The following is a 15,698-nucleotide window of genomic DNA, read 5'->3' as shown; positions in this document are numbered from 1 at the left end:
GCCGTGTTAATGCGGGGAGATCAGCGCACTCTGGAGCTGTCGCCGAGATAGGATGCGATAATTCCGCGAGCCGCTATCATACCAGACATAAAAACACGGTGCTTCCCAGAGCACCCGTTCGTTTTACAAATGTATTTGAGAATGGAATCTGCGCTCTCAACATTTCTACCCTTAAGACTTTCCAATTCTCTGCTCAAAATAGGTCAGTTACATTCAAGTTTTGAAAGAGCATAAAAATCCTGGCAGTTTACGTATTTGTCTAACGCCTGGGTTTCTGCCCTTTCGAGAACGAGTTTTCTTATATAGGTTGGCATTTCACAGGAGCCGTCTTTCTTCTGAATATTTAGCTTAATTAATTAATTATTGTTCAACAGCACGTCTTTGTTTAATAGTGTTCTCAGCAGTAAACAGCTGTTGGCAAGGTTTTTTTTTTATTCCCAACACAACTTCTCAGTGAGGAATAAAGACCCCTCAGTAGAGCCTCAAGCAAAGGAGTGATCAGAGGATTTAAACAAACTCTTTTAAAGCACAAAACTCAATCAAGCTTTAAACACACACACACACGCACACGCACACGCACGCACACACGCACACACGCACGCACACACGCACGCACGCGCACGCACTCCTCTTCTCAAGCAGATCGGCTAACAGGAGATTGTGCTTTTTGGAACCGGATTCTAACTCAGGCATAACAGTGATTCTAATGCCATCCTTTCTTCAACATCATTTTTCTAATTATCTTGGTCTAAGTGTTTCCAAACTTTATTGTTTGCTTTGGCATGAGGAGCTCCCAGCTCCACCACGTCTCTCTTCCTCGGGCTGGGGATGGTGTTAACAAGGTTAGGTGGGAACACAACCCATTAACAGGCGGCCAGGAGGCTGTGGTCTGAGAAAGCCCTGGAGCAGATAAGAAGGTGCCAGACAGCAGCAGCCCCCACCAAGACACTCACTCGCAGAAGAATTTCCCTGGGGTTTCTTGCGAATCACAAGCATTTCGTTGTTGGGTTTTACAGATGCAGAAACCGAGACACGCGTGGAGGACTGACCTGCAGCGGGGTCACAATGGGATGGAACAGACAGCAAATTTCCTGGTCTCTGTGCCAGTTTTCCACCCAGTCCACCCGACCGAATGAAATGGCAGACGCTTAGCTTTGATAAGCAGCTCCATGCAAGCACACCCTGTGCCTGATTCTCTCCTCGCCTCTCCGAGCCCTGCCACTCCTGCACGCTGGGGAAAGGTGGAGGAGACAGCAGGGAGTAAGGGGGTTCTCAGGATTCACCAAGGGCCCTGCTCCCTCTTGCAGCCCTGACGCCGAGGGCCGGGGACCTCAGAGTCTTCTTGTCCAGGAACTGTTGAGCGCGCCTGGCCCCGTGGTGAATTCCCGTACTTAGGACATCAACTGCCAATGTCCTGTTGAACTGTGGTCACACTGGCTGCACTTCCTGGAAACCATGTGTGACGGGATGCTCCGTCTGTGGAGTGCAGAACGAGTCTCTTTACCAGGGAGTCTCTGCCCCAGGGCTGCTAAATGCCACACTTTCTAAGGGCACCACAATGCGGGATGCCATGATAGTATTATTATTACTGTTAGTGTGGACAGAGAAACCAGAGGCAGTAAGAGGCTTACGGCTGAGGTGTACTGAGTCACTGGACATGGAATTGGGGAAAAAGCTCTCAGAGTTCTCCAGAGCTGGCAGGTTCACTGGGGTTGAGAGAGAAGGAGACGAGGGTCCCAACAGGTGCTCGGCCCAAGAACCCACATCTTCATCTTCTAGGCCACGCTTCTCCCTGTGTTGCCTCGGAGGACTGCGGGAGGCCCCGTGGCAGCCAGGGAAGAAATGAGTGCTGTGTTTACAGATCTGCTTTTACTGGGAAACCAGAAGGATCTGCCTTTCCAGCAACCAGAGTGCCTGACTTTGCAAAGTGACTTCTCTGAGCACTGGCAATAGGACAAGGGTCTGCGGAGGCCCATCACCCCAGAGCCTCGAGGCCCGGTGGGCGCACCTCAGGCGGCCTGCCCCCCGGGCCCTCGGGCAGTCCAGCAGCCTGTTCCCACGTGGGGATGTGCACACACTGGATCTCCTTGTTACTCAGGGGTGCCGCACATCTGGCTTGCCAACAATGTTAGCTGCTGGCTGACACACTGCCTGCACTGACCAAGGCCAGCCACTGAGCCAGACATGCAGGGCAGGCCCGCCCAGCACGCATGCCCAGCACGCATGGGCCTAAGGGGCTCCTCTACAGGAGTTATTCTCCCCTGAGGACGCTGGAGCAGAGTCCCCAAACCCGCTTCTCACAATGTCGCCTTGGGGCACACGGAACTCATTTAAATTCAGTTCTGTAGAAAGACAAACGAGCAAACTAGACAACGTGGCTTCTTCAATTTATCTGCAAGATAGACTCGGTATTTAATAATACTCTTGTTCTCTTTGTTTCCTGAAATTCTTCATGTAGGAAATACAAGCCACCAAGGGAGTACGATTTTAAAACCGGAAACACATTTCCCAGCCTCCCGCCACCCCCGATTTCATCAAGCGCACAAGGGGAGACATCCTCCGTGAGACAGCTAATGTAATTACGGGATGATTAGGCACGGAGGCCCCGCACCATGAAAACAGCAACAACCCTGACGCGTGTCAGCGGTCAAGAATCTGGGGACCCAGTATTTGAGAAGTCGGGGAGACAGTTCCTATGCAGTGAATTTGGGGTTCAGGGGAGAAGACAGCCAAGCAACCTGAGGCTCAGTCCATCTTTCCGAAGGCACTTCAGATAGCGACAGACGACAAAAACAGAGCGTGCCGCAGCCGGCCCTCCCTGAGAATCCACTCTCGCCGCCACCTCTCCCCAGTCCCCGGGCTGACCTCTGAGTCACGGCGGACAGGGCTGAGAGAGACGTCAAGCCCGCGCTGAGAGGGTGACTTGAGTCTGGCCGCCGAGTCTGCAGCGAGTTGCTCTGCAAAGTCTCTGGGGGTTGCTCCTTTCCAATTTCTTAGGAATGTTTAATTCCCCTCATCCCGTCGCAGAGTCTCCCTCTGGAGGGGTCATGGAAGCTTGTGACATCCCCGGAGGGCACTGCCTAACTAAATTAGCATGAGATAACTTTGGACGCTCTCCCAAACATGAAAATACAAGGGAGAGAATTTCATTAAAAGCAGAAGACTGGGCGATCCGAGTTAATCCCAGCTCTAAGCTGCTGTAGAGATGTCCAGTGTTTATGTTTTGACTTTCCTCTTTGTGACAGTTCACTGACGATAACGCCAGCTATGTTACATGCACAACTTGACCTCAGCTGACCAAACCTTCGTGTCATAATAAAAGGTGAAAAGTGGGTTTGGTGGAGTTAAAATAAGTCTGTAGCCTGTTTTTGTGTTGCTATATGAAGCAGAAGATCCAGAGGGCAAAAATAAACATTCAGTACTTTGGCCTTTAAACATCTTTTAAATCAGGAAACAGGAAACCTTAATAGGTAACATGAGTCATTAACCATATGTATGTGTGTAAACACGGGAATATCTAATGTCAATTTAGTAAGGCATAGAATGTCAAGGAGACATGCTTTCTATTATATCTGCAAATATTTGAAAGAATACACTGTAAATATTTATGATAGCAGTATAATGAATGAGATTTGTTCAGAAAGTACAAGGATGATGATTTTATCATTTGCTTCTAAAAAATGTAACTGGAAGGACAGCTCCAGGGAAGTTATCAGTGCAACCAGCTGCTGACGAGAGAGAGCAGGTAACACGGCCGAGTTCAGGCCTCGGTGAGCCCGAGAGCTCTTTGAGGAATCAGTGTCCAGCTACCGGCCCAGAACGGGCTTCGCTTTGATTCTGAACATCTTGCTTATTTTGAATACTCACAGTTTTTACAATTGCATTTCATGACTACTAAAACTATTATCTACCCAATGACAGCTTACAGACTGCAACAGTCATGTCTGTATCTCTCACTTTTGTACTCTTTTTAGACATTTTCCATTTTGGATTCCTTGACTACTGTAAGAGAACGAGGCAGAATAATGTGCCTAGGATGAGGCGTAACGGCTTACTCTGATTTCACTACATTCCACAGACAGCGAAGTTACTCAGTGAGGACATTATTGGCTAGCATACTCCACTGGAAACTAGGCCGTCCACTAAACTAATGAATTCCAACAAGTCCTCCATTTTGATTGCATGATTCTGTGTAGCAGGCCCCCAAATGAGCTCATTCAGGCTTCACGATGACGGACACGGAACACACACAGTGCGCAGCACCAGGTTCGTGGAGATACAGAGAAAGTGGATCCTGCTCTCAAAGCCCGCAGTGTGGGGCCAGTGCTGTGGCACGGCAGGTCAACGTGCCACTTGCAATGCAGCACCCACAGCCCAGCGCTGAGTCTAGTCCCAGCTGCTCGGTGGCTTCCAATCCAGCCCTGTAACTGTGCCTGGAGAGGCAGTGGGGGACGGCCCAGGTGCATGGAGCCCTGCACCCGTGTGGGCGATCCAGAGGAAGCTCCTGGCTCCTGGCTTCAGGCTGGTCTGGCTCTGGCTATTGCAGGCATGTGGGGAGTGAACCAGTAGATGGAAGATCTGTCTCCCTCCCCCACCGTCATTCTGCCTTTCCAATAAATAAATCTTTAAAAACAAGGAAGAAAAAGAAACAGCCAGTGTGGCAGAATTCTGACTGATGGGTGAATGGAAGTGTTAAATGTCAAATGTTGGGACTTTAGATTATGCTGAGTCACTTCTGTGCTAAATCCACATCATCTTCACCCAGAAACTGGACAAGAAATACAGAGATGGAATTGACTGCCCTTGCTTGTCTTTTTTTTTTTTTTTAACATTTTTCAAAGATTTATTTATTTATTTGAAAGGCAGAGAGAAAGAGAGACGGACGGAGATCTTCCATCTGCTGGTTCACTCCCCAGATGGCTGCAATGGCCAGGGCTGGGCTATGCAAAGCTAGGAGCCAGGAGTCTCTTCCAGGTCTCTCATACGGGTAGCAGGGGCCCAGGCACTTGGGCCACCTGCCACTGCTTTCCACTGGAAGCAGGGAGCTGGATCAGAAGTGGAGCAGCCAGGTCTTGAACTGGCACCCATATGGGATGCTGGCCCTGCAGGCAGAAGCTTTTACCTGCTACAGCACAGCTCTGGGCCCATGGCCTTGCTTTTATTCTCACTCATCTGGGGCATTCTCCAGACGGCAGGACTGTGGGTGTGGTGGGGGGAGGGGAAGGATCAGGGAGCCACATGGCCACAGAACTGCTCTGGTGACCGGCCAAGAGGAAGCCTGAGGTCCAGGCTTGAACCCAGCAGTGTTAAGTTCTAGCAAATCAAACTCAGTTAGCTCGGACACAAAATGGTGATATCCTCCATGGAAACAGGTTACATCTGACTTTCGGATGATTTCTGTCTTTTGTAATGAATGCTAAAACGAAATCTTAAAGCACGTGTTGCCCTCTGAATGCTTCGTTTAAGGCAGGATATTAACTTCCTGGGGTCATGAACCCCTGTGGGGACCTGATAAGGAGGACACTTTCTTCCCTGGAAAACACACACATGCGTGAGGCTGCACAAGGACACGTTGGGTCCAAGATTTCAGGCGATTCACAGACATCTTCACACCGAGGTAGGAACTTCTGACTGACAGCGATAAGGCTGCAACCTCCACGACCCCTCACTCATTCACACTTCCACCTCCCATGTGTCTCCTGAAAGCCCAGATTAAGGCTTGGTACGCAAAGCTGTGTGGGACACAAGAAATATCGGAGACGGTCTGGCAGCAGAGAACCCGGCCCCAGGCAGCTGGAGGGTGAAACTGCAGATACGGGCAACCCGGAGCGCCTCGGGGTGCCGGTTTCCTCCAGGTGACCCGGCGTCCTTGGGCATGACCCCACGGTACAGGGAGAGACACCGTGAGGGGGAACAGTGCCTGCTTTGTGAACGGGAAACCACGGTGCAAATTTTAGCTGTTGGTTTTATGAAGTCAAACTTGCCTTCCTGTTTTCAGAGCCAACCATGGAGGGGGAAAGGGAAAATTCATACCAGGAAAGAAAGCGAGATGTCAGAGAACTTATCAGACGCATCCACAGATGTCTGCTTGATGAGGGCAGAAGACTGGTGAATCCCAGTCTGTGGAAAGCATCCGCGCAGCCGCTCTGAAGGCATTTTCAGAGACGACCCCTCGTGCAACGTACAGGCGGATGGCAGAAGCATGCTGATTATTTAAAATGTTGTGGTTTTTTTTTCATGGAATGCTATCAAATACCCAAAAATGCAAACTAATAGAATGAATACCCAATAAAAAATTAAACTTCCAAGCACTAATCAAAGAAGCACCTGCTAGACAGCGTAGCATGGAGCTTTGCCTGTGATTTTATGCAGAGTGCTTTTTTTTTCATTTTTCAGGCAGTCTCAGACATTTTGATCCATGCAAAATACTAAGCTTCGTATATAGTTCTTTATTTGTTTCACAGTATAGATCAACAAAGCAAATTAAATTAAATAAGTGAACTATTTATAAGACAGTCCCTCTGAAACCCGCTTGTTCCTTACATGCTAAGACACATTCTCTCCCTGGCACACAAACATATTTTCTTGGATCTGAGACACCTCAGCCTGAAACCCGGGCTACTCTGGAGCATGCTGGCTGCAAGGCAAACCAGCTGTGCTCAGGTCCACTGGAAATGGCTGCGCTGGGAGCTGCTCTCGTCTGCTCTTCCTAAGCAACACTGCAGGGAGAGGTGGTGGGGAGAAGGCGGGCCTAGAAACCCCAACTCTTACTTAACGACTGGGGGACAGCAACGCCTCTCCCGCAGGTTTAAAAAGAACCCAAGGAGAAAATGAGTGTCAAGAGCCCACAACAGGCGTCTGGGATAATCCACACTAATGATGTCATTTAGATCTGGCTAGATTAGATACAAATATCCTATGGTTACGTAGTGCTGTGGTGCTTTTGCAAAACATTCTCACAATATGTCATTTGATCCTTCAGACAGAGATCTGGGAGCTGGCAATGTGGTGCAGCGGGTTAAGCCACTGTCTGCAGCGCCGGCATCCCATATGGGTGTTGATTTGAGTCCCGGCTGCTCCACTTCTGATCCAGCTCTCTGCTGTGGCCTGAGAAAGCAGCAGAAGATGGCCCAAGTCCTTGGGCCCCTGCGCCCGTATGGGAGACCTGGAACTGGCTCCTGGCTTCGGCCTGGCCACTGCAGCCATTTGGGCAGTGAATCAATGGGTGGAAGGCCTCTCTGTGTTCTCTCTATAACTCTTTCAAATAAGTAAATAAACCTTTTTTTTTTTTTTTTTTTTTTGACAGGCAGAGTGGACAGTGAGAGAGAGAGACAGAGAGAAAGGTCTTCCTTTGCCGTTGGTTCACCCTCCAATGGCTGCCGTGGCCGGCACACCACGCTGATCCGAAGGCAGGAGCCAGGTGCTTCTCCTGGTCTCCCATGGGGTGCAGGGCCCAAGCACCTGGGCCATCCTCCACTGCACTCCCGGGCCACAGCAGAGAGCTGGCCTGGAGGAGGGGCAACCGGGACAGAATCCGGCGCCCCGACCGGGATTAGAACCCGGTGTGCCGGCACCGCAAGGCGGAGGATTAGCCTATTGAGCCGCGGTGCCGGCGAAGTAAATAAATCTTAAAATAAAAATTACATATATACATAATTTGGCATTTTTCATTAAAGACAGCATTAAAGAAAGAGCTTTGAGTTAAATGTGCAGGTCTTATTGTTTCTTTCACTTGTGGAAAAACAACGGACATGTTCATCCAGGCGCCAGATCACACAGGAGTAGAAGGGAGACATGGACGGTGCCCTGTGCTGCCCGTATCTGCCCTACGGTACCACGTTTGAGTCCAACTCTACAAACACTGTCAACAGTCAAGAAAAGGGAAAGAAGAGGAGCTATCTGTGGATGTATAAGGAAGAAATCAATCTCGGGAAAAAGTAAAAGTATAGAGAAGAAAACGAAGAGTAGGCAAAGGCACTGGATGACTTCCAACCACGACTGCAGCTTTACTGAGGGTCAGGCTCGTGGGGCTGGAAGAAAGCTACGTGTGAAAACAGCGCCACAGCCGATCAAAGCACACACTCCTAGGCACTCCGCTGTTCCCAGTTACTGCTGTGAGAACGATGACGCGGAAGGAGACAACTCTGATCACACTCAAAACCCAACGCACAGGGCTGGGGTGGACATTCGGCACAGCAGCACACGGGCGTTCTGCATAGCAGTTATGATGCTTGTATTCCACACTGGGGTGCCTGGATCTGGTCTCCAGCTCGTCTCTGATTCCAGTGTCCTGCTGATGCACACACCCTGCAACACAGCAGGTCACGTGTCGGGTCCCTGCCACTCACGTGGGAGACCCAGGTGGAGCTCCTGGTTCCTGGCTCTGGCCTGACCCAGTCGAGGCTGTTATGGGCATTTGAGGAGCGAACCAGTGGATGGCAGATCCCTCTCTCTCCCCCCCTCCACGCCCCTCTTTCTTTCAAATGAAATAAATCCCAGAAGAGCAATGCTCTTTTCCTTTTAGCTCCTGAGGGAGGAACAAGGAAGGAATGTGCTAAAAAAAGAAAAAATGTTTATAATTAGGAAGTCCTTGTAGTATGTGTGGAGAAAATCGGATGCACATAAGTTCCAAGTCTTTTCTTTCCATCTGTAGTAAAAAACAAGGCAAGGGCATAACAGAAAAGGCAACTTTCAAATGCAAAGGAGGACATCAAAGAATTTCCATACTGCGACAGAATCCTGGGAGACGCTTAAACATCTGACAAACGATACTCAACTCTCACATTAAAACGGAAAAAGGTGGCACAGAGATTCAGAGGACAGCGATGCCAAATTGGGGGTTTCTGCTTGTTTCACTCCGCCTTTCAAATAAATAAGTAAATCTCTGAGTGAGTGAGAGAAAGGCAGAGGAGGGGGAGTACAGTATATGAGAGAAACGTCTTGCTATGTGGGTTATCCAAGGTCTCTGTCAACAGTTATAGTATCTCTTGAAAGTATTAGCATCCATTGAAGTAATCCCCCCTCTAACAGCCCTTTCTTCTTTCAGCAAGATTCTTACTGAAAGTTCCGTCCACTGCGCAGAGACATCTGGCAATCAACATCAACCCCCTGGGCGTGAAACAGGCATTTGTACCACACTGTTCCATGAAAGAGCTCCGACGTCTGGGAATTACAATAGACAGAGAGCAGTGCAGATGAGCAAGGGGGCTGCCGGCAGTGCGGCGGTGTGCGTCGGAGGCAGATCTGAGTGTTCATGGTGTGACAGCCCTGCCGCATGGACAGAGAAGTGAGACATTCACTCTCGAGGACTGGGAGCTCGTGCTGAGCAGCTTAGACCGCTACTGGATGGACTGGCTCAATTCTCCGCTAGGCTCACCTAACACACCAGTTCTAACTACTTTGTTCTTCTTATTTATTTTAAAAGGGAGAGACAGAGAGGAGATGAGAAATCCTCCATCCACAGGTTCACTCTCCAAATGCCTGCAGCAGCTGAAGCCAGGAGGCCAGGGAAGCCTGAAGCCAGGAATTCCATCTGGTCTCCTCTGTGGGTGACAGGGATTCAAGCACTTAGGCCGTCATCCACTGCCTCGCAGGCCCATTCCTGTCTCGCAGGAAACTGGATTAGAAGTGGAGGCAATACTCCGTCTCAGATATTCTGATATAGGATATATGGGTGTCCCAAGAAGCCGCAATGCCCACCCCTCCCCCATCCCATTCTTCTAGAGAGAATATGAGGAGCGAGCAACCAGGCAGGTACCCAGAAGGAAGGAGTTCATCGGGACCTCCGTTTCCCTGGGAAGCACGGAGGAGAGTTTAACAGGAAAGGATGCGGGACTGTTGTCAAGAAATATCAAACCCATTAACAGTGTTGTGAGTATCTTAGCCTTCAAACAGTTACTATTGGCCAAAAGTTCAAACCCCGATAAACTGTTCATCTTTGGAACCTGGCAGCCGAGCTGCATTTTTGAGCAGTAGTTCAAATTGCAGCGCTATTTGAAACACACAGTGGAACGACGTCTTCAATTTTTTTTTTTTTTTTTTTTTTGCACAGGCAGAGTTGACAGTGAGAGAGAGAGACAGAGAGGAAGGTCTTCCTTTGCCGTTGGTTCACCCTCCAATGGCCGCTGCGGCCAGTGTGCTGCGGCCAGCGCACCATGCTGATCCGATGGCAGGAGCCAGGTACTTCTCCTGGTCTCCCATGGGGTGCAGGGCCCAGGGCCATCCTCCACTGCACTCCCGGGCCACAGCAGAGAGCTGGCCTGGAAGAGGGGCAACCGGGACAGAATCCGGCACCCTGACCGGGACTAGAACCCTGTGTGCCGGCGCCACAAAGCGGAGGATTAGCCTAGTGAGCTACGGCGCCGGCCTGACGTCTTCAATATTAACTGAAGAAAATCTTGAAAGAAGGTGGCATGGCCATCGTTGCTGCTTACAAAATTCCCAAAGAGCACTGAGCGCCCCGGAGATAAGGCCTTATAAATAAATGAATGAAAACCCTAAGAATCCTACTCCCCTCGTCTCCTCCCAGAGCTGTGTAAATACAGCCGCGGGATCAGGGACGGTATATTATCTGGTGTGGAGAGATATACTGTCTTCTTAACTCACTGGAGCCTCATCACTCACACGTCGCGGGGTTTCACCTCCCCCGCTTGTGGCAGTAACATCCTTGTTCCACAGCATCGATCATGCGGTCTCGCTGCGTCTGTGCAGGACACACAGAGCAACGAGTTGAGATGAGATATGGCGTGGGCCCCGCAAGTAGGAGAGGCAGGCCCTCGGATGAATTATGAGGGTTATTCCTTCACAGCTGCAGAGAGTTTTCGTATTTTGTAAAACAGAACATGATGCAATCTCTCACTACGTTATTAGAGTGGATTAGGGCCCATCAGCATCCCCGATGATGGCTGTGTGTAAATGTGCAGACACAGACGCGCGAGCCCAAACGCACACACGCTGTCCTTCTGTCTCAGCGAATGTCTAGGAAAGATGTTCAGGCTGTGGTCACATTGAAAACATATGTGCAGCAAGTTCTGGTTCAGAAAGGCATGCTCGCTCATGTCAGGGGAGAAATGAGCTGACCCACGCCAGAAAAGTGAACAGCTTCCCCAAGTTTTCCTTTGTGCTCATAAAGCAGGGAGAGCTCATAGTCTGTCACCGCAGTAATCTTTATGCTACCTGGCCCTCTGACTAGCTCAGGGGCACGCAGCCTTGCAGGGGCTCAGAAGACCTTAGCAGACTATAGATCGAGGGCTCAGCAGCTGCTCAGAGGAAAGCCGGGCCCTTGGGACCAAATAACCAGCGATTCCTGGTGGCGGGAGCAGGGCACAAGGGACTTGTCAGGTTGAGCCCCTCTGCATCCTCTGGTCTTCCAAAGGACAAGCCTGTCAGAGACGCCTCCTTACTGAAACCTGGAACCTAACATGACTGCTAAGAAAAGCAATCATACGGGCCGGGGTTGTGGCCTCGCCAGGTGAGCCACCTGCTGCAACGCTTGCTTCCCATACGGGTGCCGGTTTGAGTCCCAACTGCTCTACTTCCGATCCAGCTCCCTGCTGGAAGCGGAAGATGGCCCAGGTCCCTTGGCCCTGTACCCACGTGGGAGACCGGGATGAAGCTCCTGGCTTCAGCCCAGCCCAGCCCCAGCCGTGTCTGACTTAGGAGTGAACCAACGGATGGAAGATCTCTTTGTGACGCTCCCTCTCTTTCTTTAACTCTACCTTTCAAATAAAATGAATAAATCTTTAAATAAATAAATATTTTAAAAATAAAAGAAATCATAAATAAACTCAGGGAGCAGGAGTGAGGGCCTTCCAAAGAGAATTTTTTTTTTTTAACAGGTAGAGTTATAGACAGAGAGACAGACAGAGAGAAAGGTCTTCCTTCCGTTGGTTCACTCCCCAAATGGCCACCACGGCCGGCGCTGCACTGATCCAAAGCCAGGAGCCAGGAGCCTGGAGCCTCTTCCTGGTCTCCCATGCAGGTGCAGGAGCCCAAACACCTGGGCCATCCTCCACTGCCCTCCCAAGCCACAGCAGAGAGCTGGACTGGAACTGGCGCCCATATGGGATGCCAGTGCAGCAAGTGAGCCACAGTGCTGGCCCCAGGGAATTTTGCTAATAAGCTAAGCCCTGGCTGAAAGTGGGAAGTTTTATGGGCAACTGCAGTGGCCCCCATGTCTCACCTGCTTCAGTTCTACAACATCCTCCCGTCTTCCAGCACAGCCTCTGGTGACCAGTGAGGGGCCGAGACCAGCACTGCACAACCACCACCATTACATGGGCCAGCTGCTGGCTGAAAGGGCATCTTTGCATGCATTAGGAAAAGCTGTCTTTTTACTTGGTTGAAAATTGATATTTATAATCTGCTTTACTGTCACATGCAAGAGAATCACTCAAAGTACCCAAATTCAAGATGTCTATGAGAAGGCCAAACGAGAATGCCACCCAAACGGGACATCCCTGAACCCATTATACTTTGCAGCTTCCTTGACCTTAAGTAAACAGAGATCAAAGGACATCACTTTGAAGCCTGTGTATATAGAGGGATGTATGGCTGGACCTGCTCCAGGAAGAGAGTGGCAAAAAAATGGAATTAAAGGGCACATTTACTTTGGTGTGGAAAATGTTTAAATCTATGCAGATTTTTTTTCCATAATATGCATTTTCTGTGAACTTCTGCAGGCCATGAAGTAGGAGGCAGTATCTTACCAGGCGTTCTTCATGGTGCTGTGAAATGAGAGAAAAGGAGCTCATCTTTTTTTTCCTCCCCTAGAAACCTGTGTGTTTACAGTTCACGATGGTGTGCTTTAGAATGCAGAGAAATTGGCTGGCGCTCCGGCTCACTTGGCTAATCCTCCGCCTGCAGTGTCGGCACACTGGGTTCTAGTCCCAGTTGGGGTGCTGGGTACTAGTCCTGGTTGCCCCTCTTCCAGTCCAGCTCTCTGCTGTCGCCAGGGAGTGCAGTGGAGGATGGCCCAAGTGCTTGGGCCCTACACCCGCATGGGAGACCGGGAGGAAGCACCTGGCTCCTGGCTTCGGATCGGTGCAGCGCTGGTCGTAGCGGCCATTAAGGGGGTGAACCAACGGAAGGAAGACCTTTCTCTCTGTCTCTCTGTCTCTAACTCTACCTGTAAAAAAAAAAAATTCTCTTTGGAAGGCCCTCACTCCTGCTCCCTGAGTTTATTTATGATTTCTTTTATTTTTAAGACTTATTTATTTATTTAAAGCCAGGAGCCAGGTGCTTCCTCCTGGTCTCCCACGCGGGTACAGGGCCCAAGGACCTGGGCCATCCTCCACTGCACTCCCGGGCCACAGCAGAGAGCTGGCCTGGAAGAGGGGCAACTGGGACAGAATCCGGCGCCCCGACCGGGACTAGAACCCAGTGTGCTGGCGCCACAGGCGGAGGATTAGCCTAGTGAGCTGTAGCGCCAGCCTCCTACAATTCTTAAAACACATGAGCAAGAGATGGCTACGTCCATGTGACGGTTTTTTTCTCTTCAACTTCTCTAAATTTCCTAGAACGAATGTGTATTGCTTTTCTGTCATTACAGTGAAAAAGAAAGTTTATTTCCAGGAGATGCGTGGGGTCGTGTGGTCCCAACTGTGCTAGGCGATATGGCATGTCTTTCAGCCACCATCTTGGAGTAACGTGGGTATTCAGGGAAGTAAACTGGTCAGACTTGGGACTCAGTCCCTGCGCCTGTATGCTGTCTGCATGCTGAAAACCATAACCATTCAGCTGACCACACGCCAGGACCAGGGCCACACTCCTGAACCATAAGAAAGGAGGACAATGAGCTGACGCTGGGGCACTGCTGGCACTGCCTGAGAGTCAAGTATGTGGGACCTCGGGAGCCACCCAGAGCTACAGCACTGAAACCTCCACTGAGCCAAACCCTGAATTCCTGCCGCAGCCCTCCGCTATCCAGGCAGTCAACACACGCGGCCCGAACGACCGCGAAGCCAAGGCAAACGTAGATACGCGGGGGTGAGCGATGCTCCTCCCATCAGGGTCTGCGAAGTCCTCCGGGCTGTGGCCCAGGCTGCAGCAAATGCAGGGGTGACAGGAACACATGCAGGCGGTGACCCGGCCACCGGCCACAGATGGCAGGGGAGGTGTCGGACGACCACAGGGGCGGCACCCAGCGGCTTCACACACATTCTCAGCACCTTCCAGCCAGGAAAATTTGGCGTAACACCACTGTGAGGAAAGCCCACTGCTGGGGAACACCTCCGAGGGCCAGGCACTGCACAGGAATTTCCCACAACACCTTCGAAACAGGTGGCAGAAGATGTGGGATCAGATGTGTCACTGTGCTAAGGGATCACACAGCTCCTCTCCAGCCCGGGGGCTGACTGCCCACTCTCCCGTGCGCTTCCTGAAAGCTTACGCCATCAGGAGCAATGTGTAGAACCTAAAAAAAATCTATGTGCATTTTTATTTTATGTTATTTCTACATTTCTTCCTAGTACATCCCCAAATATATTGCTGAAGGCTGAAGTCAATTGGTTTTGAGAAACTTAAAATACACACACACACACACACACACACACACCCCGCAGCCGCATGTGGGAGACCCCACTTCAACAGTGGGTCTTACTCCATCAGTCAGAAGAGCTTTCCAAGGTCACAGGACGTCAACACTTCTAGGAAAACAGGTGTCGCTGAGCCAGTCCCCGCTCCTGAGACGCAAGACTGTGCACTCGGCAGCCGTGTGCGGGGGACAGGAGACAGGTTTAGTGAAGATGTTCCCTGGGTGAGAGGCACTTGCGGGGATGGCTTCCCTCTCTGGGAGGAATGAGGAAGACTGTCCAGAGGGAAGTGCCTTCCTCCTTCTAAAACACAAACTGCTCCCCTCAGACTGCGTACTGTGAATAATGGACCAGGGAATTAAAAGCCTTAAACCTGTTAAAGAAGCAATATTAAATTTGGTATAAATATAGCTGAAATAATCCAGACAGTTTTATGACCTCCACCCCCAAATAAAGGTGAAATGCTGAATTCTTTCCCTCGAAATAGAGGTAAACACAGCTAACAGATGGAAGAGCTGAATGGAAATTTCAATAAAGAGGGCCCACAAAGAAGTATTTGTAAGCTCAGGGGTGCACGCATTAAAAAAAGAAGCTGAAAAATGGAACTTTGTTTTATTTTGATAGAGTGCCAAAACAGTGCTGCATTCCTTAAAGAGCTGAATAAAGGATCGAGTTAGACTGGCCTTCTCAACACCTCCGGAAAAGCCCTCCTGGGTCTCATTTTGCCGGGATGACTATTTATATGACAGGTAAGGGAATAATTTTGCTGGATTCTGTTACACTAGGGCCTCTGTGACCCCTGGGTCAAAAGAGCAAATGCAAAAGTGACAATGTGGATAATTGCCTGTTTAGGATAATGGAATACTGATTGAAGTCGATTGTTATAACACCTGAAAGATAAATGAGCTGATGTGAAGGGGTCAGTGGAGATAGCTGGCGAGTGGAGCAGCAGGCACCACACCGAGGAGTGGCCCAGGACTGGAATTCGGGAGGAGGGGGCAGGCTTCCTGACCTGGAACCTACTCCAGTCTGCAGTGTTCCAAGATCTAAAATCGGTTAGTTTGTAAAACATGCCATAAAACAGAAATTCAGCCCAATGCCCTAAACTGCAGGATTAGAGTAACATTAGTCAATGTGGTCCTTCATTAATTTCCACTGTAACCTCTG

The 15,698-nt window shown here is 50.1% G+C and overlaps 1 protein-coding gene across 1 annotated transcript in view; it reads right to left on the bottom strand.

The window, feature by feature from the left end:
- The window catches only part of GMDS (GDP-mannose 4,6-dehydratase), a 629,429-nt gene that overhangs the window by 138,304 nt on the left and 475,427 nt on the right, over positions 1–15,698 (bottom strand). The gene's annotated exons all lie outside the window — the stretch shown is intronic.

This window comes from Oryctolagus cuniculus, chromosome 5 (genome assembly GCF_964237555.1).
Source record: "Oryctolagus cuniculus chromosome 5, mOryCun1.1, whole genome shotgun sequence".
Taxonomy (NCBI): domain Eukaryota; kingdom Metazoa; phylum Chordata; class Mammalia; order Lagomorpha; family Leporidae; genus Oryctolagus; species Oryctolagus cuniculus.
The sequence above is the reverse complement of the archived record's forward strand: the minus strand, read 5'-3'. Positions and strand labels throughout refer to the sequence as shown.